Source organism: Doryrhamphus excisus, unplaced genomic scaffold (genome assembly GCF_037039965.1).
Source record: "Doryrhamphus excisus strain RoL-2023G ecotype Guam unplaced genomic scaffold, RoL_Dexc_Guam_v1.1 HiC_scaffold_24, whole genome shotgun sequence".
NCBI lineage: Eukaryota > Metazoa > Chordata > Actinopteri > Syngnathiformes > Syngnathidae > Doryrhamphus > Doryrhamphus excisus.
The window spans coordinates 6,410,074-6,435,082 of NW_027621862.1; the positions used below are offsets into that span (position 1 = coordinate 6,410,074).

The 25,009-nt window shown below is 47.8% G+C and overlaps 15 non-coding genes and 5 pseudogenes across 15 annotated transcripts; 16 read left to right on the forward strand and 4 right to left on the reverse strand.

Moving 5' to 3' along the window:
• The first annotated feature begins 10,418 nt into the window (after positions 1-10,418).
• Positions 10,419-10,527, forward strand: LOC144896461 (5S ribosomal RNA; annotated as a pseudogene).
• Positions 10,528-10,639: 112 nt separating this feature from the next.
• On the forward strand, positions 10,640-10,748 carry LOC144896268 (5S ribosomal RNA; annotated as a pseudogene).
• Positions 10,749-10,860: 112 nt separating this feature from the next.
• On the forward strand, positions 10,861-10,969 carry LOC144896403 (5S ribosomal RNA; annotated as a pseudogene).
• A 112-nt stretch (positions 10,970-11,081) lies between these two features.
• Positions 11,082-11,190, forward strand: LOC144896041 (5S ribosomal RNA; annotated as a pseudogene).
• Positions 11,191-11,302: 112 nt separating this feature from the next.
• Positions 11,303-11,420, forward strand: LOC144895792 (5S ribosomal RNA). The gene has a single exon (XR_013626300.1). It is a non-coding gene; the product is annotated as a 5S ribosomal RNA (ribosomal RNA).
• A 332-nt stretch (positions 11,421-11,752) lies between these two features.
• LOC144895548 (5S ribosomal RNA) lies at positions 11,753-11,871 on the forward strand. Its single transcript, XR_013626051.1, has one exon. It is a non-coding gene; the product is annotated as a 5S ribosomal RNA (ribosomal RNA).
• Positions 11,872-11,983: 112 nt separating this feature from the next.
• Positions 11,984-12,092, forward strand: LOC144896686 (5S ribosomal RNA; annotated as a pseudogene).
• Positions 12,093-12,456: 364 nt separating this feature from the next.
• Positions 12,457-12,530, forward strand: trnat-cgu (transfer RNA threonine (anticodon CGU)). Its single transcript has one exon. It is a non-coding gene; the product is annotated as a tRNA-Thr (tRNA).
• Positions 12,531-13,776: 1,246 nt separating this feature from the next.
• On the reverse strand, positions 13,777-13,849 carry trnak-uuu (transfer RNA lysine (anticodon UUU)). The gene has a single exon. It is a non-coding gene; the product is annotated as a tRNA-Lys (tRNA).
• A 497-nt stretch (positions 13,850-14,346) lies between these two features.
• trnan-guu (transfer RNA asparagine (anticodon GUU)) lies at positions 14,347-14,420 on the forward strand. Its single transcript has one exon. It is a non-coding gene; the product is annotated as a tRNA-Asn (tRNA).
• A 1,756-nt stretch (positions 14,421-16,176) lies between these two features.
• On the forward strand, positions 16,177-16,247 carry trnag-gcc (transfer RNA glycine (anticodon GCC)). The gene has a single exon. It is a non-coding gene; the product is annotated as a tRNA-Gly (tRNA).
• Positions 16,248-16,717: 470 nt separating this feature from the next.
• Positions 16,718-16,790, reverse strand: trnak-uuu (transfer RNA lysine (anticodon UUU)). The gene has a single exon. It is a non-coding gene; the product is annotated as a tRNA-Lys (tRNA).
• Positions 16,791-17,287: 497 nt separating this feature from the next.
• On the forward strand, positions 17,288-17,361 carry trnan-guu (transfer RNA asparagine (anticodon GUU)). Its single transcript has one exon. It is a non-coding gene; the product is annotated as a tRNA-Asn (tRNA).
• Positions 17,362-17,896: 535 nt separating this feature from the next.
• trnas-uga (transfer RNA serine (anticodon UGA)) lies at positions 17,897-17,978 on the forward strand. Its single transcript has one exon. It is a non-coding gene; the product is annotated as a tRNA-Ser (tRNA).
• Positions 17,979-19,098: 1,120 nt separating this feature from the next.
• On the forward strand, positions 19,099-19,169 carry trnag-gcc (transfer RNA glycine (anticodon GCC)). Its single transcript has one exon. It is a non-coding gene; the product is annotated as a tRNA-Gly (tRNA).
• Positions 19,170-20,032: 863 nt separating this feature from the next.
• Positions 20,033-20,105, reverse strand: trnak-uuu (transfer RNA lysine (anticodon UUU)). The gene has a single exon. It is a non-coding gene; the product is annotated as a tRNA-Lys (tRNA).
• A 492-nt stretch (positions 20,106-20,597) lies between these two features.
• trnan-guu (transfer RNA asparagine (anticodon GUU)) lies at positions 20,598-20,671 on the forward strand. Its single transcript has one exon. It is a non-coding gene; the product is annotated as a tRNA-Asn (tRNA).
• Positions 20,672-22,411: 1,740 nt separating this feature from the next.
• trnag-gcc (transfer RNA glycine (anticodon GCC)) lies at positions 22,412-22,482 on the forward strand. The gene has a single exon. It is a non-coding gene; the product is annotated as a tRNA-Gly (tRNA).
• A 456-nt stretch (positions 22,483-22,938) lies between these two features.
• Positions 22,939-23,011, reverse strand: trnak-uuu (transfer RNA lysine (anticodon UUU)). The gene has a single exon. It is a non-coding gene; the product is annotated as a tRNA-Lys (tRNA).
• Positions 23,012-23,515: 504 nt separating this feature from the next.
• Positions 23,516-23,589, forward strand: trnan-guu (transfer RNA asparagine (anticodon GUU)). The gene has a single exon. It is a non-coding gene; the product is annotated as a tRNA-Asn (tRNA).
• Positions 23,590-25,009: the final 1,420 nt, after the last annotated feature.

Sequence of the window (25,009 nt, forward strand, 5' to 3'; positions counted from 1 at the left end):
AATGTCGACATTTTCTCTTAACTCCAAAAAAAAAAGATGGCGTTGTTACACCACAAATCACAGGAATGCGCCTTGACCGAGTTGGATCTGTTTTCATCCCCCATGACCCAGCTTTCCATAGAGCAGACCCAGTATGTTGAGATTCTACCTTTGTCGGCCCTGACTAACGACGGACCTATTGAATTCTTTATCCCCGGCGATGGAAGTAAATATCTCGACCTCTCGGACACACTGCTTCACCTGCGTCTGCAGGTGACCGACGGGGATGGGGGTCGTTTGGAGCCTAACGCCCGCGTGGGTATCATCAATTACCCCATCAATACAATTTCCTCGCAAGTGGATGTGACCCTGGGTGACAGGCTGATCTCCCAGTCCAGCGCCACACACTCTTACAGAGCCGTAATAGAGACGCTGTTGAACTTTTCAGAGGATTCGCTAAAAAGTCAATTCACAGCCGATATGTTTTATAAAGACACGCGAGGTTTCATGGACTCGACGGCGATCGCTGGCGATGACGTTAATGAGGGCCTGGTCAAAAGAGCGCAAATGATTGCGGGGTCGAGAGAGTTTCAAGTGCTCGGTCCTATCCACGCCGACATTTTTTTCTGCGAAAGACTGCTCTTAAACAAAGTGGATCTCAGACTCAAACTCATCAAAGCCAGCGACAGTTTTTGTTTAATGAGTCCCCCCGATGCAAATTTCCGTCTAAAAATACTGGGGGCCTCGCTTTTTGTGAAAAAAGTGACCGTCTCACCCGCCGTCAGCTTAGGACACGCAGCCGCTTTGACTAAAGATAACGCTCTTTATCCTCTATCCAGAATTAACGTAAAAATATTTTCTATACCCCAACACTCCCGCATATGCCATCAAGATAATCTTTTCCTCTGTAATACACCCAGGTATGTGGTTTTGGGACTCGTAAACCACAACGCGTTTGTAGGGAGAAGAGATCTTAACCCTTTTAACTTTGCCCATCACGATGTAGAATATTTAGCTCTGTGTCAAGACGGCCGACAGATCCCCTCCAAAGCTTTTCAGCCTCAATTTAATGACGGGAATGCGATTCGTGAATTTCATAACCTGTTTACATCCACAGGAAGACATTTAAAAGATATACCGCTCTGTATAGATCACGAGGATTTCAAACAGGGTTACGCTCTATTTGTTTTTAATTTGAATCCCAACGAAGATTCTGGGGCTCTTTCGCCTGTATACAGCGGCACCGTGAGACTGGAGATGCGGTTTAGAGTCCCCCTCCCCCACACCACCACCCTCATTGTGTACGCCTGTTACGACTCCATTCTGGAAATTAATTCAAAGCGAGAGGTTTTGGTGGACTATTACTGACGTCATGAACGGAAAAGAGATTGAAACCCTCATGAAATGTCTCCAGGGCAAACTATTTCAGGGCGTTTACGCCTCAGACGAGCTACAAGCGCTACATCCCAAACCGCCGTGCTTTTACATCGTCAATACGCATCCGCATAGCTTACCCGGAGAGCACTGGCTCGCATTGTCCTTGGAAAAGGGTGGTAACTGCAGTTTCTTTCACTCTTTTTGGATTCCCCCCGGATTTCGGATTGTCGGTGTTTGTGACAATATAATAAACATTTCATTAAAGACGCATGAATGCCTTTGTGTGATTATTATATATTTTATTTATCATATCGAGCACGTTTTTCATTCAAAAAGACGTCCACTTTATACTCGCGGATGTCTTTCTCCTCTTCTTCTTCTTTTTGACGACTGCTTCCTGATGCGCCTCTGCGTAAGGCGATCCGTTTTTGACGATCCTAAATTGTTCACAAGCTTGAGGGTTAGATACGGTTGTTGTAGGAACATTGACTTCAGAGAGCGCGTCGTTCCAGCCTCTAGGCGGGGGTTCCTGTTTTTTTTTTTTCCATAGTCTATTGTGAGGTGTTTGAGTAGATCCGTCATATGCGACCCTTTTATAGGTTTTCCTTGAAAAACAAACTCACTCCTCGGGGTCCACGCTGTTCTATCGACGGATAATTTCTTCAAAACATATTCAGCATTTCTACGTCGGCGTTCGGGGATATTTTGTAAAATGTCCGCCCAACCGCCGACCTCGCGACCAGCATCCATCCCCCCCTCCTCCCCCGGCTGCTCTTTTTTCCTCTCGCTCTCCCCCTTCGGAATAAGGTCATGAATAGGCTCCTGAGGCGCGGTTAAGGTTAGCGAATGACGCTCGTTCTGATCTTGTTTAAGGAATCCCAGGTAGCGCTCCAACAAAGCCTCGTACTTTTTAACCTTATCGTACTGATTCAACGTCCGATCTTCTAACACGGCCCTCATTTTTAAATCCAAATCATGTTCCGCGTCTTGTCGGATGGATGGCTCTGTTCTACCTAGCCGCTCCAATTGTTGCGGCGAGACAAGAAACATCTTCTGCGTCGTCCTCAGAGACATCTTTTTTAAATATTATTATTTATTAATCTCTCTTCAATAGTCCCCCCAAAAGACTACCCAACGCAGGCACAACTGTGGCAAGCAGGGGGAGAATAAAACCACCTCTCTGACTGAGAGCGGTTCTTTTTCTTTTCAGACTGTTTTTTTTATTTGCTAGTAAGCGTATAATTTTCTTTTGTTTTTAAAATGTTTTGTACTGAGACGACGACAGCGGTATGTGTCCTCTTAAGAGATTTAACGCAATCTCGCATAGAGCCTTCACCAAGTCTGAAGAGCCGTGAGCCAAGATATCTTTACGCTTTCTTGGTGTTGCGTGAAACAGGGCTATATTGTTCTGGACATGCGGGGGTCAGATCCAGTAATAAATACCCGTGCGGCTCTTTGGTGGCGTCCTCAAAACTCTCTAAAAAATATTTCTTTCTCATGGGGAAAATCTGGTGAGCTAAAACTCTTGTTTGAAGCATATCTCTAGGATTTTTAAACAGCACCATATAATTACTGTTTAAACTGATTGTCCGGCTGTATTTACCTTGGTGGAAGACGTTTTGAGTCATCAAAATGACGCTCATATTCCTATGATGTCTGTACTGCGTGAATATTTTTACAACCTCGGGGTGATCCGAAGCTTGGAAGATCAAATCATCCAGGATGATGAGATGCGTCTGGTCACGTGGAAAGAGGTTTTCATCGTCAAAGGAATCAGGCAATCCCTCCACAAACTTGAGTCTTTTATTCTTTTTTTGCATTTCATCATACATGGGTTGATAAGAGGTGTAAATCCACACGACATTTTGCGGTACACATTTCATGACATGTTCACAGTTTTCTAAAATACTTTTTACAAAAAAGATTTTTCCACATCCGCTGGGGCCTGAAATCAGACATGAAAATGGTAGCTCTAACCTAGGGTCAAAATTAACCTGCCCCATATCCATTTTTGTGCTAATAGCCAAACGGGAGTGTTGTCCCGTCAGGCAGGAGCCGTCTTTTGTCATACACCACCCTGAACTTTTTCATGAATGTTGTGTTTTTTAAATGAAATCCCCTTTTATCACGTATGATGCTATGCTGGGGTGTTTCAAGAGCGGCGGCCTGTGTGCGGTCTGATTGAATGTAACCCTCCACCAGTGTTTTGACGCTGTCAAAATTGACTCGTTCGCAGCACTCATGCGTTTGTGTGATACCTTTCACCTTCAACACAGTTTTCCCACTGTCGCGGGTTTGGTAAGCGTGGCTTTTAGGACCAGCTGCGACAAACTCCTGAATGCTGTCACCGTTCAGTTCGTCCGTCAAATCTCCCAAGTAATCCCCCAGCCGGAGAGGAGTCTCCCCCTCTTTAACGACATAGATAAGGCTGTCTGTGTCAGTGTAAAGAACCCGCGTCTGTAGCTGCTCCAGGTACCTGTACATTAACAGCCTAGCGTACGCCGTTGTAAAACAGGCGTAAAAGATGTTGGAGGATTTACCGGAGGGCTTGATGTAACGCTGATTGTAATTATACTGTACCATCGCCACATCATCGTTGAGGAAGGAAAAATACTTGAGTTCATATTTACCCGAAAACATGAGGTTGAAAAAATCGTCAGGGTTTCTGACGAGTTGTGTTTGGGCTAAATTATCCCTCTGTCCTAGTTTCCCCCAAAGGGAATTCAGAAAGAGTTTAGACATCTGTCTCTTTGCCGGGTTTGGTTTGATTTTAGACGGGTCTAAGCGGATACCCTGATGGGTTTGGTAGTCGCGTAGGTACTTCTCTGCTTTCGTCATCAACCACACCAGGGGGGTACCCGGAGGCCTCCTGTTTCCCCTTCAGAAAAGTATGCATATAATCCACAAAGAGGGTGTTGCTAGACCTTTCAAAATGCCACACCTCCATAATCTCGGCCACCCTGTAACCTAATTCAACGGCTTTGTTGAATTCAACCGTGACCCACACACCGATCAGAGTCCTCTTGTCATCATCATGGGAACACTCCCCCTTCTGGTTGTTTGTTTTGGCACATGTACGGCAAAGTGGAAACACCAATTTCCCCTTGGATGTTTTGTGCGGAAGAACAGGAAAGAAAAGGCCTCTAGGCGGGTAAATTTTCGCTTTAATGAGACCGTAATAGTTTCGCGGGTCATCAAAGTCTTTGTGGATAACGATGGGGTGACCTAACAGGTTAGCAAAGTTGCTGTTCACATAAGGATACAGGGAGGTGACATCAACGTACATCACACGTTCGTTTTGCGCAGCCGTATACCTTAGAGTAAATGCACTAGTTCGACCCCCGAAAAAGGCCTGGCGCGGTGAAAGAGGCTCCGGAGGGTTATAGTCACGCAGGAATGCCTGCACCCCCGGATGCGTCTTTTTCATGTTATCCCACTCGTGCTCCTTCATTACCGTGACACGCACCCCGTGTTTGGTCTCTAACGCCTCTAATTTCTTCTCAGTTTTGTCACGCAGCTCCTGAAAGGGGCGCTTCGTCAATGGACAAATCTCAGACGGTTGAAAACAATCGGAGCATCCGTGAAAAAAACACCCCAGGAACTCCCAGACATATTTTATACCCCCTGACTTGGCATAACCGTCTACAAAGTACTCGCCAATCTTTTTTTCACCAGAGTTCAGCGCGTGTTTAATGAACACTTTTTCGCTGTGAGCAACCCATTCCAAATATTGGATGCCTGCTTGTGAGTATGATTTGTGTTGACGCGCATAATTGTCTGGCGGCGGGATAGCGACCGTATTAGGTTTTAAGAACCTGGTCCTGAACACTTTCATACAGGCTGAGGCCATGGTGATGCAGCTCATCGGGTCTACATCCGTCTCGCTAAGAAATTCATCTCTGAATCTAGCGCACGCCTGGAACAAAATGTCAACATCATTTTTGCAATAGAGCAAAGCTTCCTTCTCAAAGTTAAATGTGCCACCGCACTCTTTACCATACCAAGCAAGAAACAACTCTTTCTCAGCCGGAGCCATACGTTGTAGGCCGTAAGCATCGGGTGGCGGGTATGGGCCTATGTACTTTAGATGCTCCCTGGAGCTGAACTTGTGTGGAAAATAACCTTTAGTTTGATTTTCAAACCCTAAGGCTTTGGGCATGGCACTGAGTCGCATGGTGAGGAATGACAGCGAGTCGATGTACTTTAAATTGTAATCTCGGTCTGTAAAACTCAGAACTTTACTCCCCGTCATGATAATGGATGGCGTGAGTTTCATCTCTATCATTTGATTGAGGACCAAATAGCTGTCAAATCCTCTTGCATTGTGGGCTATTAAAGTCGACCCTTTAAACTTATCTCGCCTGAAGTGGAGGAGAAATTTTTTGACACGGTCCTCCCCAAACCAACTCAGCTCACTTCCACCCAGTGTTTTTGTACACACCAGGTAAGGGACGTGTTTGTTGTTTTGATCAACGTAGCTTTCAAAATCATAGAATATCAGGCTATCGCATGGTTTTTCTGTCGTTAGCGGTTGCATGAAACACAGGTGGGGGGTTGCATCATTATCACGAGGCATTTGTTCATTGCAGGTCTGACATCGTCTAACAAGATATACATGCTTTCTGGGTTGTTTGTTCTTGTTGACATAGTACGTCATATTGCATTCAGCACATCTTTTCCACAAGTCGCACGTGCTAACACAGAGCCCGCTTTTGGTCGCGTGTTTGCACTCCTTGTGTTTGGCAAAACAAACTTTGGTACGGCATACTTTGCGACAATCGGAGCAGTAAACTCCAGCCATCTCTTGCCGCATGCAGTCGTGTGTGGTGCAAACGGGGCAATGCCATTGACATCGATGTGTGTTGATTATTGTAGCAAAAATGGCAGAAATACCTGTGCCCGACAAAAGCCGCTACTGATTTTACACCGTAGTAGTGATTCTGTGCCAAAAACAAAAACAATGTGTCTGTCGATTTGGTGAAATTTGTCTCAAAATGACAAAGCGGTGTAAATCTCTCATTTCTGTACAAGACAACAATTTTACGATTCAGAACCGTCTCAAATTTATGGATGTCATTAAAACCCACCGGGGTATGTTCACTCAAACCTACACAATGCTGTAGGTGCTGACCCCGTTGCCTGGCAGACTCTACCGTCTGTTGGCTATCTAGCATCAGAGCTATCATGGTGGCGAAGCATAATTGGTCTCTATTGTACAGAATGTACAAATGCCGTTTTTTCTTTTGGATGATTTCACAATCAAGTGTTTTCTCCAACTTGCGTTTTGCCCCACCTCTCTGGTCACGCACCACCTGCATGACGAGTTCTAAACCAGCATCGGTCATGACTTCTAGATTGGATTGTACCAATCGATCCAGTAAATCTTGAAACGCGGTTCTGATATTGTTAGGGTCATGCGTCGCTCGAACGACTATGTGTTGTCTCAATCCCTCCCCCATCAGCTCCAGCAGCACAACATCCCCCGGTGCTGAAACCCCTATAGCTCTATCGACTAAATCATTCACGTGTTCCATAACGCCTACGTAGAAGGTCGCAAAATTAGGTACACGCTCAGGAGGAGGAATGTTTAGCACACGTCTTATTTCCACATTGTTGAAACGGTCTCTGTTCACAATCTGTGGCTCGGCCAGACCTCCTCCGGCTTGTGAGGATGGCTCGACATGTATACAACCAGACGCTGATGGCTGATTAAGCCGCTCAAGCGCTCTTTCAAGCGGATTAAAAAAGTCTTCAAAGTCTGCGATTTGTCTGCTAGCAAAAAAAGGATCTTCACCAGCATCATAATGATCATTTGTTTCGGGTAGTGGGTCATTTTGCTCGTTGGGGCTTCTATTTAACTCATTTATGACAGCCTCCAGTTCACACGGTACATCAACAGGGTAACCCTCATCCATATTAAAACCCATATGTCTGGCAAAAGCAAAAAAAGGATCTTCACCATCACCATAACCATCATTTGTTTCGGGTAGTGGGTCATTTTGCTCGTTGGGGATTCTATTTAACTCATTTATGACATCCTCCAGTTCAAACGGTACATCAGCAGGGTAACCCTCATCCATATTAAAATCCATAGGTCTGACAAAAACAAAAAAACGTTCCACATTACCAGACTTCAGCTAAGATGTGAAGCACGTGGGTGAGAAGACTTTTCATCAACATCTTTCGAGCTCTGATTCTTTTCTTTCGATCTGTCGCTCCTCTGCTTTGTCGTTTACCCCGGCCTCTGCTTCTTTCTGCGAAGGAATAATATCACCGTCGTTATTATAATGATCGGATATTGTATTGCATCATCAATTACACACATTACCTGGTTTATCATCAGAGTCTTGGTCACACCCCTCTGACTCAGTCACCACAGAAGACAGATCTTTCTCAGGACCTCCATCCACTTCTACACTCTTCTACACTCCTCCACTTTGTGAGGTTGCTTAACCCTGTAATTCACGTTTAAATGTCATCACGAGCCTCATTGTTAACTTGATGTAGATGGATACATACCCAAGTCCTGTCGATGCGCTTCAACACTCATTCGGTGAACATGTGGTTCAAAATCATTCTCCTTTGTACGATCACATTCTCCTCGGTCTTCGAACGTTCTGCAAAATTGCCCTTCCACAACTTTGTGTAGCACTGTAATTGATGTTTTTAAAGTCATCCACCTTGTAACACATAGCTCTGTAGCTGATGTTTTAAAATAAGCTTTACTAGGCTTATGATCCAAACTTAATGCAAATCAGTACTTACCAACTTCCACCTGTGGCAACTCCTCATCAAAGTCCGCTACAAGTCATAACGCCGTCAATTAAAACAATGTGAATATCACCAACTTAAATTTTGTCATAAGTACTCACGAGTGAGATTTCCCCGTTGCGGATGAACTCCTGCTTTTACAATATCTACAAAAATATAACGCCAGTAATTGATTGGAGTCTTGAAGTTAAAGCTTTGGTTTTAAGTTATAAAACAAAACGACGCATAGTCACCAGGTTTCATCACAAATGTGTTGAGCTCTCTGCAGAAGTGTATGTAGGTAATGACTTTGGTTGACTGTTGATCTTGTTTTATACCCGTGGAATACTGTCGGGGGGCAGAATGCTTTCATGAAGACAGTCGAGTTTTGAATACAGCGAGGACGTCTCGTCTGGAGCTAGGTTTTGTGGCTTATTGTACTCCACGCCCCCCACCCCCCGATACGCCATGATGACGCGGCAGTAGTTTTTTAAAATCCGGACATGCCCGTACATGTCTAAGCTGAACCCTCGCATGTCGAGGTTTTTTAACAATGTATGTTTTTTAACAAATAAAACCCTGGTCGCTCATTCACGGGAAGCCGTAGCACACACACACACCTGAAGAAGCAGTCGACCATTTGTTAAGGCGCTCACACCTGAGGAGGGGGCAGACTGCTTTCATGAAGACAGTCGAGTTTTGAATACAGCGAGGACGTCTTGTCTGGAGCTAGGTTTTGCTGTAGTTTTTTAAAATAAGGGCATACCCATACATGTCTAAGTTGAACCCTCCCATGTCGAGGTTTTTTAACAATGTATGTTTTTTAACAAATAAAACCCCAAAGGGTCGCTCATTCACGGGAAGCCGTAGCACGCACACACACACACACACACACACCTGAAGAAGCAGCCCCCCATTTGTTAAGACGCTCACGTCTGAGGAAGCAGACGGCCATTTGTAAAAATACTATGACTAGGGATGTGTGATGACAATGGGGGGGCTCGGATCTGAGGTTAGACTCTGAGGATTTCCAAAAGCCGTTCTATCAGAGTTTATACCCACACGCCGGGTGGACGGACGGAGAGGGGGATGTTGTTATTTGAACATCTTCGGTTTGAAAAAAGGACAACTCTCCCAGACCGTAGTGGAACTTGTAACCCCAAAAACCACTTTGGCCATAATCCTCCAGACTCCATCTCGCCTCCAGGGGGTAATTCGGAAGCTTCTGCACCCGTTGCAGAAACATGATGGTTTTACGTGAAGCATTTTTGTCGTCATCTTCATCGTGATGGTAAATAGAGACCGGTGTTTCACTGATCATACTGCTGTCTTTTGTTTTTTGTTTTTTAGTTAGAATTTTCACTCAAACGCTTTCATGAGGACAGTCGAGTTTTGAATACAGCGAGGACGTCTCGTCTGGAGCTAGGTTTTGTGGCTTATTGTACTCCACACCCCCCACCCCCCGATACGCCATGATGACGCGGCAGTAGTTTTTTAAAATCCGGACATGCCCGTACATGTCTAAGCTGAACCCTCGCATGTCGAGGTTACCCAGGTGGGGTCAAACTGGAGGATCTACAAGGTAAGGCGCTCATTATTTAATTCGTTCACATGTTTTTTAAAATTGATTCACATACAGAAAACACATAAGAGAAAACCGACCCGATGGGTCGACAAAGAAGGGCTGTGTGAGGGCGAAACGGGAGGGGTAGGGTGGTGGTTTAAATTAATTATAAATAATATATGTTATTGTTTTAATTACACCAATATTTAATCCAAATTAGTCGATAAATTGATCTCGGATATTTTGTAGGCCGTTGCGTGGTGATGGCGCCATGTCCGTCACATGGCGATGTCGTCATGTCCGGCACATGGTGATGACATCACATCCGGCACATGGTGATGACATCACATCCGGCACACGGTGATGACACCACTTCCGGCACACGGTGATGACACCACTTCCGGCACACGGTGATGACATCACATCCGGCACACGGTGATGACATCACATCCGGTGCATGGTGATGACATCACATCCGGCACACGGTGATGACATCACCTCCGGTGCATGGTGATGACGTCACGACAGACCACGTGTGATGGGATAAGGGTCATAAATCCATCATTAGGGTCATAAACCCATCATTACGGTCATAAATCCATCATTAGGGTCATAAATCCATCATTAGGGTCATAAAACCATCATTAGGGTCATGAAACCATTAGTAGGGGTCATAAATCTTCTTCTTGACTACATGTGTATCATTCCCTTTTTGCCATCAAATAGGATCTTTTCAGTTGACTTGGCATCTTACGGCCATACTACCCTGAAAACGCCCGATCTCGGGAGCTAAGCAGGGGCGGGCCTGGTTAGTAATTGGATGGGAGACCGCCTGGGAATACCAGGTGCTGTAAGCTTTTTATGGTTTCTGCTCTTGCCTGACAGCAGAGGGCGCTGTTTGACACTTTTTGCTGGAGTCTAGTTTGGCCTGCGTCGCCTACAAATAGGATCTTTTCAGTTGACCTGGCAGCTTACGGCCATACTACCCTGTAAACGCCTGATCTCGGAAGCTAAGCAGGGGTGGCCCTGGTTAGTACTTGGATGGGAGACCGCCTGGGAATACCAGGTGCTGTAAGCTTTTTATGGTTTCTGCTCTTGCCTGACAGCAGAGGGCGCTGTTTGACACTTTTTGCTGGAGTCTAGTTTGGCCTGCGTCGCCTTCAAATAGGATCTTTTCAGTTGACCTGGCAGCTTACGGCCATACTACCCTGAAAACGCCCGATCTCGGAAGTTAAGAAGGGGCGGGCCTGGTTAGTACTTGGATGGGAGACCGCCTGGGAATACCAGGTGTGGTAAGCTTTTTATGGTTTCTGCTCTTGCCTGACAGCAGAGGGCGCTGTTTGACACTATTTGCTGGAGTCTAGTTTGGCCTGCGTCGCCTTTAAATAGGATCTTTTCAGTTGACCTTGCAGTTTACAGCCATACTACCCTGAAAACGCCCGATCTCGGAAGTTAAGAAGGGGCGGGCCTGGTTAGTACTTGGATGGGAGACCGCCTGGGAATACCAGGTGCTGTAAGCTTTTTATGGTTTCTGCTCTTGCCTGACAGCAGAGGGCGCTGTTTGACACTTTTTGCTGGAGTCTAGTTTGGCCTGCGTCTCCATCAAATAGGATCTTTTCAGTTGACTTGGCATCTTACGGCCGTACTACCCTGAAAACGCCCGATCTCGTCTGATCTCGGAAGCTAAGCAGGGACGGGCCTGGTTAGTACTTGGATGGGAGACCGCCTAGAATACCAGGTGCTGTAAGCTTGTTATGGTTACTGCTCTTGCCTGACAGCAGAGGGCGCTGTTTGACACTTTTTGCTGGAGTCTAGTTTGGCCTGCGTCACCTTCAAATAGGATCTTTTCAGTTGACCTGTCAGCTTATGGCCATACTACCCTGAAAACGCCCGATCTCGCAGTTAAGAAGGGGCGGGCCTGGTTAGTACTTGGATGGGAGACCGCCTGGGGATACCAGGTACTGTATGCTTTTTATGGTTTCTGCTCTTGCCTGACAGCAGAGGGCGCTGTTTGACACTTTTTGCTGGAGTCTAGTTTGGCCTGCGTCACCTTCAAATAGGATCTTTTCAGTTGACCTGGCAGCTTACGGCCATACTACCCTGAAAACGCCCGATCTCGTCCGATCTCGGAAGCTAAGCAGGGGCGGGCCTGGTTAGTATTTGAATGGGATACCGCCTGGGAATACCAGGTGCTGTCAGCTTTTAATGGTTTCTGCTCTTGCCTGACAGCAGAGGGCGCTGTTTGACACGTTTTGCTGGAGTCTAGTTTGGCCTGCGTCGCCTTCAAATAGGATCTTTTCAGTTGACCTGGCAGCTTACGGCCATACTATCCTGAAAACGTCTGATCTCGGAAGCAAAGCAGGGGCAGGACTGGTTAGTACTTGGATGGGAGACCGCCTGGGAATACCAGGTGCTGTAAGCTTTTTATGGTTTCTGGTCTTGCCTGACAGCAGAGGGCGCTGTTTGACACTTTTTGCTGGAGTCTAGTTTGGCCTGCGTCGCCTTCAAATAGGATCTTTTCAGTTGAATGACACCTGAAACGTAACAGACCGGACCACCCGAGAGTTAAGGTGGACAGCACTTATTGAAACCTTACTGCAGTCATGCTGTTGTAGTCTCTGTCACGCAATTGGTCAGCACGTTTGGCTGTTAACTGAGAGGTTGGTGGTTCGAGCCCACCCAGGGACTCTCAATCCACACATGTGTAGGACTTTGGACTCCCTCCCTTGTATGAACATTTTTCCCCATTGGCGAACTGTTTTTGTGTTGGTGCCAGATGCACTGCTGGCACTGTGGCTAAGCTGGTCAAAGTGTCTGTCTCGTAAACAGGATATCCTGGGTTCAAATCCCAGCAGTGCCTGGGTGCTTGGTCAGTGAAACTTTGGCAGCTGATTTCTGAACCATGTACTTCTTTTTGTCACTTGCCCTTCAAGAATGAATTGACGTTGCATCCACAGATGACATGATTGTTGTGGATCCCATTACACCAGAAGGTGCTTGAATCCAAACAGTATGACATTGTGATGTGTTGTCATTCAGCGCCACTTTGCAGAGGCTCATCCACTTGACAGTTGATTTTTTTTCTCTTACAGTGTGTCCCCACGTGGCATTGGTGGTTCACATTTGCTGCCAGCCAATCAGGGTGCGACACAGACGTCAGACAAGCAAAGAGACTCGCCTGCCACGCGGGCATGATTACCATTACCATCTATCAGGGATGGCAACTGAATTAAGAATCAATGCCAGAAGCCTGCCACAGGATTTCAGATAATGTTTTGATGCAGACTGGTCATGATGCCTCTGAAGTTCACCAAAGCAGACCTGACTAAAGGTGACTACACTTCCAAAGTTCCCAGTGATGACTGAACCTCTCGTTCCTTGTGTTCCCCGAGAAACTCGGTCAGCTGCGGAATTGACGTACTCCAGCGAAGGAACCAAAATAGTTATGAGACTGAACCTTCTCTGTCAACGCTGTGATGGCAGGGGAATTAGCTCAAATGGTAGAGTGCTCGCTTTGCGTACGAGAGGGAGCGGGATCGATGCCCGCATTCTCCAAGAAGTCAAGTGCTTTTTTGTAGAAGAGATGTTGGGATCGGAAATGAGTCCAGGATCTGTCCCTCAGCATCAGACAAATACCCCAAACCTAATCCTGGCTACGTTCTCTCGACTAGTCTCTTGTCATGTAATAGTGAAGAAACCCAGTCCTTGATTTATTGTTCCCAATTACCAAACAAACCTGAAACGTAACAGACCGGACCACCCGAGAGTTAAGGTGGACAGCAATTATTGAAACCTTACTGCAGTCATGCTGTTGTAGTCTCTGTCACGCACGTTTGGCTGTTAACTGAGAGGTTGGTGGTTCGATAATTTAATTTAATAATTTAATTATTGACAATGGCGTTTATCCACAGTCCTGGAAGATCGCAAAGGTGCTAGGTCGAAAAGGTTTACTTAAACAAGTTACTCCTTGTGTGCACGGCCATCTCCTTGGCCTTCTCGGTGTTGAGGATGAAGGAGCAGAAATCTTCTGGCGTACTGTACTTGACCACAGAAGGAGGATAAAGGAAGTAGGTTTTAACATTTCAGGGAAGGGGCCTCCCTTCACCTGCCTGAACAGGGACTTGAACCCTGGACCCTCAGATTAAAAGTCTGATGCTCTACCAACTGAGCTATCCAGGCCTTTGTTGAATGAGGACAACTCACGAGGTCAAATCTTCTGGCATACTGTACTTGACCTTGCAGAGAGGAGAGCTTCTTCTCTGGCTCTCAACAAAAGCGGTCGCATCTTTCCCCTCTCCTCCCTATCCCTTATCTTCCCTGCTTTGTTGTCCCCTGTCCGTCCTGTCGATGGAGTTTGACTTGATTCTTTGTCACGCAGTCTGAAATTGGCAAACTGAGAAATTCTGCTTGAGTGACCAATGCAGTCTGTCCATTTTAATACATTTCGTCTCAACTCATGTTGAAAAAGGACAGAGCCATTTCCGTGAGAGCACAAGACCCCTGGATTGTACCCAAAAATACTTTGCGTTCATCAAAGAGTAAAGCTGGTGTCCTGGTTTGCAATGTTGTTTGATTGTTACACCAGAAGGTGCGAGTCACATCCAAAACAAAGGGCATGCTGGAAGCCTAGCATGCGTTAGTATGGCTTCAACTGAACAGAAGTTGGCAGGGTGTGAGTCTCTGTGGCGCAATCGGTCAGCGCGCTCGGCTGTTAACCGGGAGGCTGGTGGTTCGAGCCCACCCAGGGACGTTCTCTGGGTGCATCAGTGTCAGTGTTTATTCATGTTTGTGCTCCACTCTTGCACAGCACTTGTGTGATTCCCAATTGGCAAACTGTGTGTCAATGCGCCCTACAAAGACAATACCCTTGTGTATTTGGACATTTGCAGGTTTAAGAAATCAGACCACATTAGCCAAATATCTTCTGGACAAAAGAGTGGTCAGACAAGACTAAGTTTGAGCCAGTCAACTGAACATTAGACTTTTGATCTGAGTGTCCGGGATTCAAGTCCCTGTTCAGGTGACCAGTGATAGGGTCTGAGGTCCACTTGCAAACGCCTCCTTTTTGCCCACAAAATACAAGGGCAACAGGACAATCCCTTGGTACTTTATGGAAACGATGTGAGGTGCCTGGCTTTTAACTAGAAGTGGAAAGACTTGTGTAGCCCCTCACACAAACCATGTGTCTTCCTCCCATGCACATGTTGCCAGCTGATCCTTGACATCAGCAACATTTTGGTTCTAGGACAATGGGGTCACCTGCCCCCATTGGTCTTTTCCAAGCAGTCACGGTGGCCGAGAGGTTAAGGCGTTGGACTTGAAATCCAATGGGGTTGTGACGCTTTGGTTGGCCATGCTGTTTACCTTGTGGTGGAGTACTGTTGGTTATGAGGGCTGGGGTGTTGTCCTTTCGCGGCCCGCGTTCTCTACAATGGTGGTCTAAATTTTGGGTAGAGGATAATGGGGTCCACTGTCCCCATTGATCTGCTTCTTGCAGTCTCGGTGGCCGAGAGGTTTGTTGCCACTCTGCTTTTGACATGCTGTTTTCAGCGGCCTTGTCGAGGGTGGTTCACAGGTGGGTGGTGTGATGTTGGATATGGGGGCAAGTGGGTTGTCGCCGTTTTGTTGTTCCTGGAGCACATAAAGAAGAGTGGCCAGTACGAGGGGTTGAACCCATGACCTTGGCGTTATTAGCACCACACGCTGACCAACTGAGCTAACCGGGATAGCGGCAGAGAGCTGCTGGAATGACAAGGCGCTACGAAACGCGTATCGGGCCGAGCCGCTCCGACCCACACGTCGGCTCCAAATCCCACCTCCCGGGGCTCTTCCGGCACCACTCCTCCCTCCCTGCTCCAGCAGTGGAGCGCCATCTGACGACGTCGGGAGTGTCGTCCCCATGCAACTGGGAGCCAGTCGCCTTTCGTCAGCGGAGAGGAGTCACCGTCTACGCCTGTGGCTGTGCCTGTACTGTGGGAGTCCTACACACAATTTCCCGCGGTCCAGTTCGCCCAGCACGCCAATGCTCTTCCTCCACCAGGGATATTCCCCAGCTGCTGGCACTGCCCGCTCCAACCACACCGGCTGCGTCATCCGCTTTGGTGGGCCGACTTCAGGTGGAAGGTACGATATCCTGGGCGGGGGAAGCTTCTCCTACCACAGCATTAATTGACTCTGGGGCGGACGAGAACTTCATTGATAGCGGACTGGTCAGTTCTCTTAACATTCCTACAGTTGAGTTTGTCCCCCACAAGAATGTCTGCTCGCTAGATGAACATCATCTGGCATGCATTGCGCATCAGACGTGCACCATATCCTTGGTGCTGTCGGGTAACCACCACAAGGTCACAAATTTTTTTCTTATGCCCTCTCGCTCAGCTCTGTTAGTACTCAGCCTCCCCTGGCATCCTGTGCGTGTGTTGTGATGTTTTGTCATTTAGCGCCACTTTGCAGAGGCACATCCACTCGACAATTTAATTTGTTCTCCGACAGTGTTTCCCAACGTGGCATTGGTGGTTCAGTGGTAGAATTCTCGCTTGCCAAGCGGGAGGCCCGGGTCCGATTCCCGGCCAATGCAGTATATCTCAGTTTATACCTTTCTTTAGAGCTCATGTTGAAAAAGTACAAAGGCTCTTTTCCTGCGAAAGGGCAGAATTCAGAATGACACCTGAAACGTAACAGACCGGACCACCCGAGAGTTAAGGTGGACAGCAATTATTGAAACCTTACTGCAGTCATGCTGTTGTAGTCTCTGTCACGCAATTGGTCAGCACGTTTGGCTGTTAACTGAGAGGTTGGTGGTTCGATAATTTAATTTAATAATTTAATTATTGACAATGGCGTTTATCCACAGTCCTGGAAGATCGCAAAGGTGCTAGGTCGAAAAGGTTTACTTAAACAAGTTACTCCTTGTGTGCACGGCCATCTCCTTGGCCTTCTCGGTGTTGAGGATGAAGGAGCAGAAATCTTCTGGCGTACTGTACTTGACCACAGAAGGAGGATAAAGGAAGTAGGTGTAACATTTCAGGGAAGGGGCCTCCCTTCACCTGCCTGAACAGGGACTTGAACCCTGGACCCTCAGATTAAAAGTCTGATGCTCTACCAACTGAGCTATCCAGGCCTTTGTTGAATGAGGACAACTCACAAGGTCAAATCTTCTGGCATACTGTACTTGACCTTGCAGAGAGGAGAGCTTCTTCTCTGGCTCTCAACAAAAGCGGTCGCATCTTTCCCCTCTCCTCCCTATCCCTTATCTTCCCTGCTTTGTTGTCCCCTGTCCATCCTGTCGATGGAGTTTGACTTGATTCTTTGTCACGCAGTCTGAAATTGGCAAACTGAGAAATTCTGCTTGAGTGACCAATGCAGTCTGTCCATTTTAATACATTTCGTCTCAACTCATGTTGAAAAAGGACAGAGCCATTTCCGTGAGAGCACAAGACCCCTGGATTGTACCCAAAAATACTTTGCGTTCATCAAAGAGTAAAGCTGGTGTCCTGGTTTGCAATGTTGTTTGATTGTTACACCAGAAGGTGCGAGTCACATCCAAAACAAAGGGCATGCTGGAAGCATAGCATGCGTTAGTATGGCTTCAACTGAACAGAAGTTGGCAGGGTGTGAGTCTCTGTGGCGCAATCGGTCAGCGCGCTCGGCTGTTAACCGGGAGGCTGGTGGTTCGAGCCCACCCAGGGACGTTCTCTGAGTGCATCAGTGTCAGTATTCATTCATGTTTGCGCTCCACTCTTGCACAGCACTTGTGTGGTTCCCAATTGGCAAACTGTGTGTCAATGCGCCCTACAAAGACAATACCCTTGTGTATTTGGACATTTGCAGGTTTAAGAAATCAGACCACATTAGCCAAATATCTTCTGGACAAAAGAGTGGTCAGACAAGACTAAGTTTGAGCCAGTCAACTGAACATTAGCCTTTTGATCTGAGTGTCCGGGATTCAAGTCCCTGTTCAGGTGACCAGTGATAGGGTCTGAGGTCCACTTGCAAACGCCTCCTTTTTGCCCACAAAATACAAGGGCAACAGGACAATCCCTTGGTACTTTATGGAAACGATGTGAGGTGCCTGGCTTTTAACTAGAAGTGGAAATACTTGTGTAGCCCCTCACACAAACCATGTGTCTTCCTCCCATGCACATGTTGCCAGCTGATCCTTGACATCAGCAACATTTTGGTTCTAGGACAATGGGGTCACCTGCCCCCATTGGTCTTTTCCAAGCAGTCACGGTGGCCGAGAGGTTAAGGCGTTGGACTTGAAATCCAATGGGGTTTCCCCGCACAGGTTCGAATCCTGTCTGTGACGCTTTGGTTGGGCATTTGTTGCCGCCATGCTGTTTACCTTGTGGTGGAGTACTGTTGGTTATGAGGGCTGGGTGTTGTCCTTTCCCGGCCCGCGTTCTCTACAATGGTGGTCTAAATTTTGGGTAGAGGATAATGGGGTCCACTGTCCCCATTGATCTGCTTCTTGCAGTCTCGGTGGCCGAGAGGTTTGTTGCCACTCTGCTTTTGACATGCTGTTTTCAGCGGCCTTGTTGAGGGTGTTTCACAGGTGGGTGGTGTGATGTTGGATATGGGGGCAAGTGGGTTGTCGCCGTTTTGTTGAACCCATGACCTTGGCGTTATTAGCACCACACGCTGACCAACTGAGCTAACCGGGATAGTGGCAGGAATGACAAGGCGCTACGAAACGCGTATCGGGCGGAGCCGCTCCGACCCACACGTCGGCTCCAAATCCCACCTCCCGGAGCTCTTCCGGCACCACTCCTCCCTCCCTGCTCCAGCAGTGGAGCGCCATCTGACGACGTCGGGAGTGTCGTCCCCATGCAACTGGGAGCCAGTCGCCTTTCGTCAGCGGAGAGTAGTCACCGTCTACGCCTGTGGCTGTGCCTGTACTGTGGGAGTCCTACACACAATTTCCCGCGGTCCAGTTCGCCCAGCACGCCAATGCTCTTCCTCCACCAGGGATATTCCCCAGCTGCTGGCACTGCCCGCTCCAACCACACCGGCTGCGTCATCCGCTTTGGTGGGCCGACTTCAGGTGGAAGGTACGATATCCTGGGCGGGGGAAGCTTCTCCTACCACAGCATTAATTGACTCTGGGGCGGACGAGAACTTCATTGATAGCGGACTGGTCAGTTCTCTTAACATTCCTACTGTTGAGCTTGTCCCCCACAAGAATGTCTGCTCGCTAGATGAACATCACCTGGCATGCATTGCGCATCAGACGTGCACCATATTCTTGGTCGGGTAACCACCACAAGGTCACAAATTTTTTTCTTATGCCCTCTCGCTCAGCTCTGTTAGTACTCGGCCTCCCCTGGCATCCTGTGCGTGTGTTGTGATGTTTTGTCATTTAGCGCCACTTTGCAGAGGCACATCCACTCGACAATTTAATTTGTTCTCCGACAGTGTTTCCCAACGTGGCATTGGTGGTTCAGTGGTAGAATTCTCGCTTGCCAAGCGGGAGGCCCGGGTCCGATTCCCGGCCAATGCAGACCTAATCCTGGCTACGTTCTCTCGACTAGTCTCTTGTCATGTAATAGTGAAGAAACCCAGTCCTTGATTTATTGTTCCCAAGTACCAAACACTAATCTGAGCCCCAATTTCTATGCCAAATACAGTATTGGTCTAACCCTAAACCCAGTCCACACTCCCTTCTCCAGTTGAGCACCTTATCTTCTTGTGTAGTACTTACCAGAAACTCAAGTCTATCATTTATTGACGGGTTTTATTCGTATTTATGTCGTCAGTCGCTTCAGAATGACAGCAGTTGGCAGATAGTGCTTATGAATGAGCCTAACCGTTCAACCGAGGACCAAGACAAATCCCATCTCCACTCAAAACCTGTCCAAATGTCAGTTACCTGACTGGGAGCAGCAATATCTTTTTATTAATAAAATAAATTTGATTAGAGATCAGATGATAGATGTTGATGGTAGACTGTCAGATAAAGAACAATATTGTGTAGGATAAACTGTGTAGTTTTCAATTTAAGAGGATAAGTGTAGATGAGGTAGGAAAACTGTTGCATTCCATTAAAAGCGATGAGCCATGTGGTATTGATAATTTGGATGGTAGGTTACTGAGGGCGGCAGCAAAGTTGATTCAGGAGCCCATATGCCATATCTTCAATTTAATTATTGACAATGGCGTTTATCCACAGTCCTGGAAGATCGCAAAGGTGCTAGGTCGAAAAGGTTTACTTAAAAAAGTTACTCCTTGTGTGCACGGCCATCTCCTTGGCCTTCTCGGTGTTGAGGATGAAGGAGCAGAAATCTTCTGGCGTACTGTACTTGACCACAGAAGGAGGATAAAGGAAGTAGGTGTAACATTTCAGGGAAGGGGCCTCCCTTCACCCGCCTGAACAGGGACTTGAACCCTGGACCCTCAGATTAAAAGTCTGATGCTCTACCAACTGAGCTATCCAGGCCTTTGTTGAATGAGGACAACTCACGAGGTCAAATCTTCTGGCATACTGTACTTGACCTTGCAGAGAGGAGAGCTTCTTCTCTGGCTCTCAACAAAAGCGGTCACATCTTTCCCCTCTCCTCCCTATCCCTTATCTTCCCTGCTTTGTTGTCCCCTGTCCATCCTGTCGATGGAGTTTGACTTGATTCTTTGTCACGCAGTCTGAAATTGGCAAACTGAGAAATTCTGCTTGAGTGACCAATGCAGTCTGTCCATTTTAATACATTTCGCCTCAACTCATGTTGAAAAAGGACAGAGCCATTTCCGTGAGAGCACAAGACCCCTGGATTGTACCCAAAAATACTTTGCGTTCATCAAAGAGCTGGTGTCCTGGTTTGCAATGTTGTTTGATTGTTACACCAGAAGGTGCGAGTCACATCCAAAACAAAGGGCATGCTGGAAGCATAGCATGCGTTAGTATGGCTTCAACTGAACAGAAGTTGGCAGGGTGTGAGTCTCTGTGGCGCAATCGGTCAGCGCGCTCGGCTGTTAACCGGGAGGCTGGTGGTTCGAGCCCACCCAGGGACGTTCTCTGGGTGCATCAGTGTCAGTGTTTATTCATGTTTGCGCTCCACTCTTGCACAGCACTTGTGTGGTTCCCAATTGGCAAACTGTGTGTCAATGCGCCCTACAAAGACAATACCCTTGTGTATTTGGACATTTGCAGGTTTAAGAAATCAGACCACATTAGCCAAATATCTTCTGGACAAGACTAAGTTTGAGCCAGTCAACTGAACATTAGACTTTTGATCTGAGTGTCCGGGATTCAAGTCCCTGTTCAGGTGACCAGTGATAGGGTCTGAGGTCCACTTCCAAACGCCTCCTTTTTGCCCACAAAATACAAGGGCAACAGGACAATCCCTTGGTACTTTATGGAAACGATGTGAGGTGCCTGGCTTTTAACTAGAAGTGGAAAGACTTGTGTAGCCCCTCACACAAACCATGTGTCTTCCTCCCATGCACATGTTGCCAGCTGATCCTTGACATCAGCAACATTTTGGTTCTAGGACAATGGGGTCACCTGCCCCCATTGGTCTTTTCCAAGCAGTCACGGTGGCCGAGAGGTTAAGGCGTTGGACTTGAAATCCAATGGGGTTGTGACGCTTTGGTTGGCCATGCTGTTTACCTTGTGGTGGAGTACTGTTGGTTATGAGGGCTGGGGTGTTGTCCTTTCGCGGCCCGTGTTCTCTACAATGGTGGTCTAAATTTTGGGTAGAGGATAATGGGGTCCACTGTCCCCATTGATCTGCTTCTTGCAGTCTCGGTGGCCGAGAGGTTTGTTGCCACTCTGCTTTTGACATGCTGTTTTCAGCGGCCTTGTCGAGGGTGTTTCACAGGTGGGTGGTGTGATGTTGGATATGGGGGCAAGTGGGTTGTCGCCGTTTTGTTGTTCCTGGAGCACATAAAGAAGAGTGGCCAGTACGAGGGGTTGAACCCATGACCTTGGCGTTATTAGCACCACACGCTGACCAACTGAGCTAACCGGGATAGCGGCAGAGAGCTGCTGGAATGACAAGGCGCTACGAAACGCGTATCGGGCGGAGCCGCTCCGACCCACACGTCGGCTCCAAATCCCACCTCCCGGGGCTCTTCCGGCACCACTCCTCCCTCCCTGCTCCAGCAGTGGAGCGCCGTCTGACGACGTCGGGAGTGTCGTCCCCATGCAACTGGGAGCCAGTCGCCTTTCGTCAGCGGAGAGGAGTCACCGTCTACGCCTGTGGCTGTGCCTGTACTGTGGGAGTCCTACACACAATTTCCCGCGGTCCAGTTCGCCCAGCACGCCAATGCTCTTCCTCCACCAGGGATATTCCCCAGCTGCTGGCACTGCCCGCTCCAACCACACCGGCTGCGTCATCCGCTTTGGTGGGCCGACTTCAGGTGGAAGGTACGATATCCTGGGCGGGGGAAGCTTCTCCTACCACAGCATTAATTGACTCTGGGGCGGACGAGAACTTCATTGATAGCGGACTGGTCAGTTCTCTTAACATTCCTACAGTTGAGCTTGTCCCCCACAAGAATGTCTGCTCGCTAGATGAACATCATCTGGCATGCATTGCGCATCAGACGTGCACCATATCCTTGGTGCTGTCGGGTAACCACCACAAGGTCACAATTTTTTTTCTTATGCCCTCTCGCTCAGCTCTGTTAGTACTCGGCCTCCCCTGGCATCCTGTGCGTGTGTTGTGATGTTTTGTCATTTAGCGCCACTTTGCAGAGGCACATCCACTCGACAATTTAATTTGTTCTCCGACAGTGTTTCCCAACGTGGCATTGGTGGTTCAGTGGTAGAATTCTCGCTTGCCAAGCGGGAGGCCCGGGTCCGATTCCCGGCCAATGCAGTATATCTCAGCTTATACCTTTCTTTAGAGCTCATGTTGAAAAAGTACAAAGGCTCTTTTCCTGCGAAAGGGCAGAATTCAGAATGACACCTGAAACGTAACAGACCGGACCACCCGAGAGTTAAGGTGGACAGCAATTATTGAAACCTTACTGCAGTCATGCTGTTGTAGTCTCTGTCACGCAATTGGTCAGCACGTTTGGCTGTTAACTGAGAGGTTAGTGGTTCGATAATTTAATTTAATAATTTAATTATTGACAATGGCGTTTATCCACAGTCCTGGAAGATCGCAAAGGTGCTAGGTCGAAAAGGTTTACTTAAACAAGTTACTCCTTGTGTGCACGGCCATCTCCTTGGCCTTCTCGGTGTTGAGGATGAAGGAGCAGAAATCTTCTGGCGGACTGTACTTGACCACAGAAGGAGGTGTAACATTTCAGGGAAGGGGCCTCCCTTCACCTGCCTGAACAGGGACTTGAACCCTGGACCCTCAGATTAAAAGTCTGATGCTCTACCAACTGAGCTATCCAGGCCTTTGTTGAACGAGGGCAACTCACGAGGTCAAATCTTCTGGCATACTGTACTTGACCTTGCAGAGAGGAGAGCTTCTTCTCTGGCTCTCAACAAAAGCGGTCGCATCTTTCCCCTCCCCTCCCTATCCCTTATCTTCCCTGCTTTGTTGTCCCCTGTCCATCCTGTCGATGGAGTTTGACTTGATTCTTTGTCACGCAGTCTGAAATTGGCAAACTGAGAAATTCTGCTTGAGTGACCAATGCAGTCTGTCCATTTTAATACATTTCGCCTCAACTCATGTTGAAAAAGGACAGAGCCATTTCCGTGAGAGCACAAGACCCCTGACCAAGGCCAAGACCCCAAAAATACTTTGCGTTCATCAAAGAGTAAAGCTGGTGTCCTGGTTTGCAATGTTGTTTGATTGTTACACCAGAAGGTGCGAGTCACATCCAAAACAAAGGGCATGCTGGAAGCATAGCATGCGTTAGTATGGCTTCAACTGAACAGAAGTTGGCAGGGTGTGAGTCTCTGTGGCGCAATCGGTCAGCGCGCTCGGCTGTTAACCGGGAGGCTGGTGGTTCGAGCCCACCCAGGGACGTTCTCTGGGTGCATCAGTGTCAGTGTTTATTCATGTTTGCGCTCCACTCTTGCACAGCACTTGTGTGGTTCCCAATTGGCAAACTGTGTGTCAATGCGCCCTACAAAGACAATACCCTTGTGTATTTGGACATTTGCAGGTTTAAGAAATCAGACCACATTAGCCAAATATCTTCTGGACAAAAGAGTGGTCAGACAAGACTAAGTTTGAGCCAGTCAACTGAACATTAGACTTTTGATCTGAGTGTCCGGGATTCAAGTCCCTGTTCAGGTGACCAGTGATAGGGTCTGAGGTCCACTTGCAAACGCCTCCTTTTTGCCCACAAAATACAAGGGCAACAGGACAATCCCTTGGTACTTTATGGAAACGATGTGAGGTGCCTGGCTTTTAACTAGAAGTGGAAAGACTTGTGTAGCCCCTCACACAAACCATGTGTCTTCCTCCCATGCACATGTTGCCAGCTGATCCTTGACATCAGCAACATTTTGGTTCTAGGACAATGGGGTCACCTGCCCCCATTGGTCTTTTCCAAGCAGTCACGGTGGCCGAGAGGTTAAGGCGTTGGACTTGAAATCCAATGGGGTTGTGACGCTTTGGTTGGCCATGCTGTTTACCTTGTGGTGGAGTACTGTTGGTTATGAGGGCTGGGGTGTTGTCCTTTCGCGGCCCGTGTTCTCTACAATGGTGGTCTAAATTTTGGGTAGAGGATAATGGGGTCCACTGTCCCCATTGATCTGCTTCTTGCAGTCTCGGTGGCCGAGAGGTTTGTTGCCACTCTGCTTTTGACATGCTGTTTTCAGCGGCCTTGTCGAGGGTGTTTCACAGGTGGGTGGTGTGATGTTGGATATGGGGGCAAGTGGGTTGTCGCCGTTTTGTTGTTCCTGGAGCACATAAAGAAGAGTGGCCAGTACGAGGGGTTGAACCCATGACCTTGGCGTTATTAGCACCACACGCTGACCAACTGAGCTAACCGGGATAGCGGCAGAGAGCTGCTGGAATGACAAGGCGCTACGAAACGCGTATCGGGCGGAGCCGCTCCGATTAAAAGTCTGATGCTCTACCAACTGAGCTATCCAGGCCTTTGTTGAATGAGGGCAACTCACGAGGTCAAATCTTCTGGCATACTGTACTTGACCTTGCAGAGAGGAGAGCTTCTTCTCTGGCTCTCAACAAAAGCGGTCGCATCTTTCCCCTCTCCTCCCTATCCCTTATCTTCCCTGCTTTGTTGTCCCCTGTCCATTCTGTCGATGGAGTTTGACTTGATTCTTTGTCACGCAGTCTGAAATTGGCAAACTGAGAAATTCTGCTTGAGTGACCAATGCAGTCTGTCCATTTTAATACATTTCGCCTCAACTCATGTTGAAAAAGGACAGAGCCATTTCCGTGAGAGCACAAGACCCCTGGATTGTACCCAAAAATA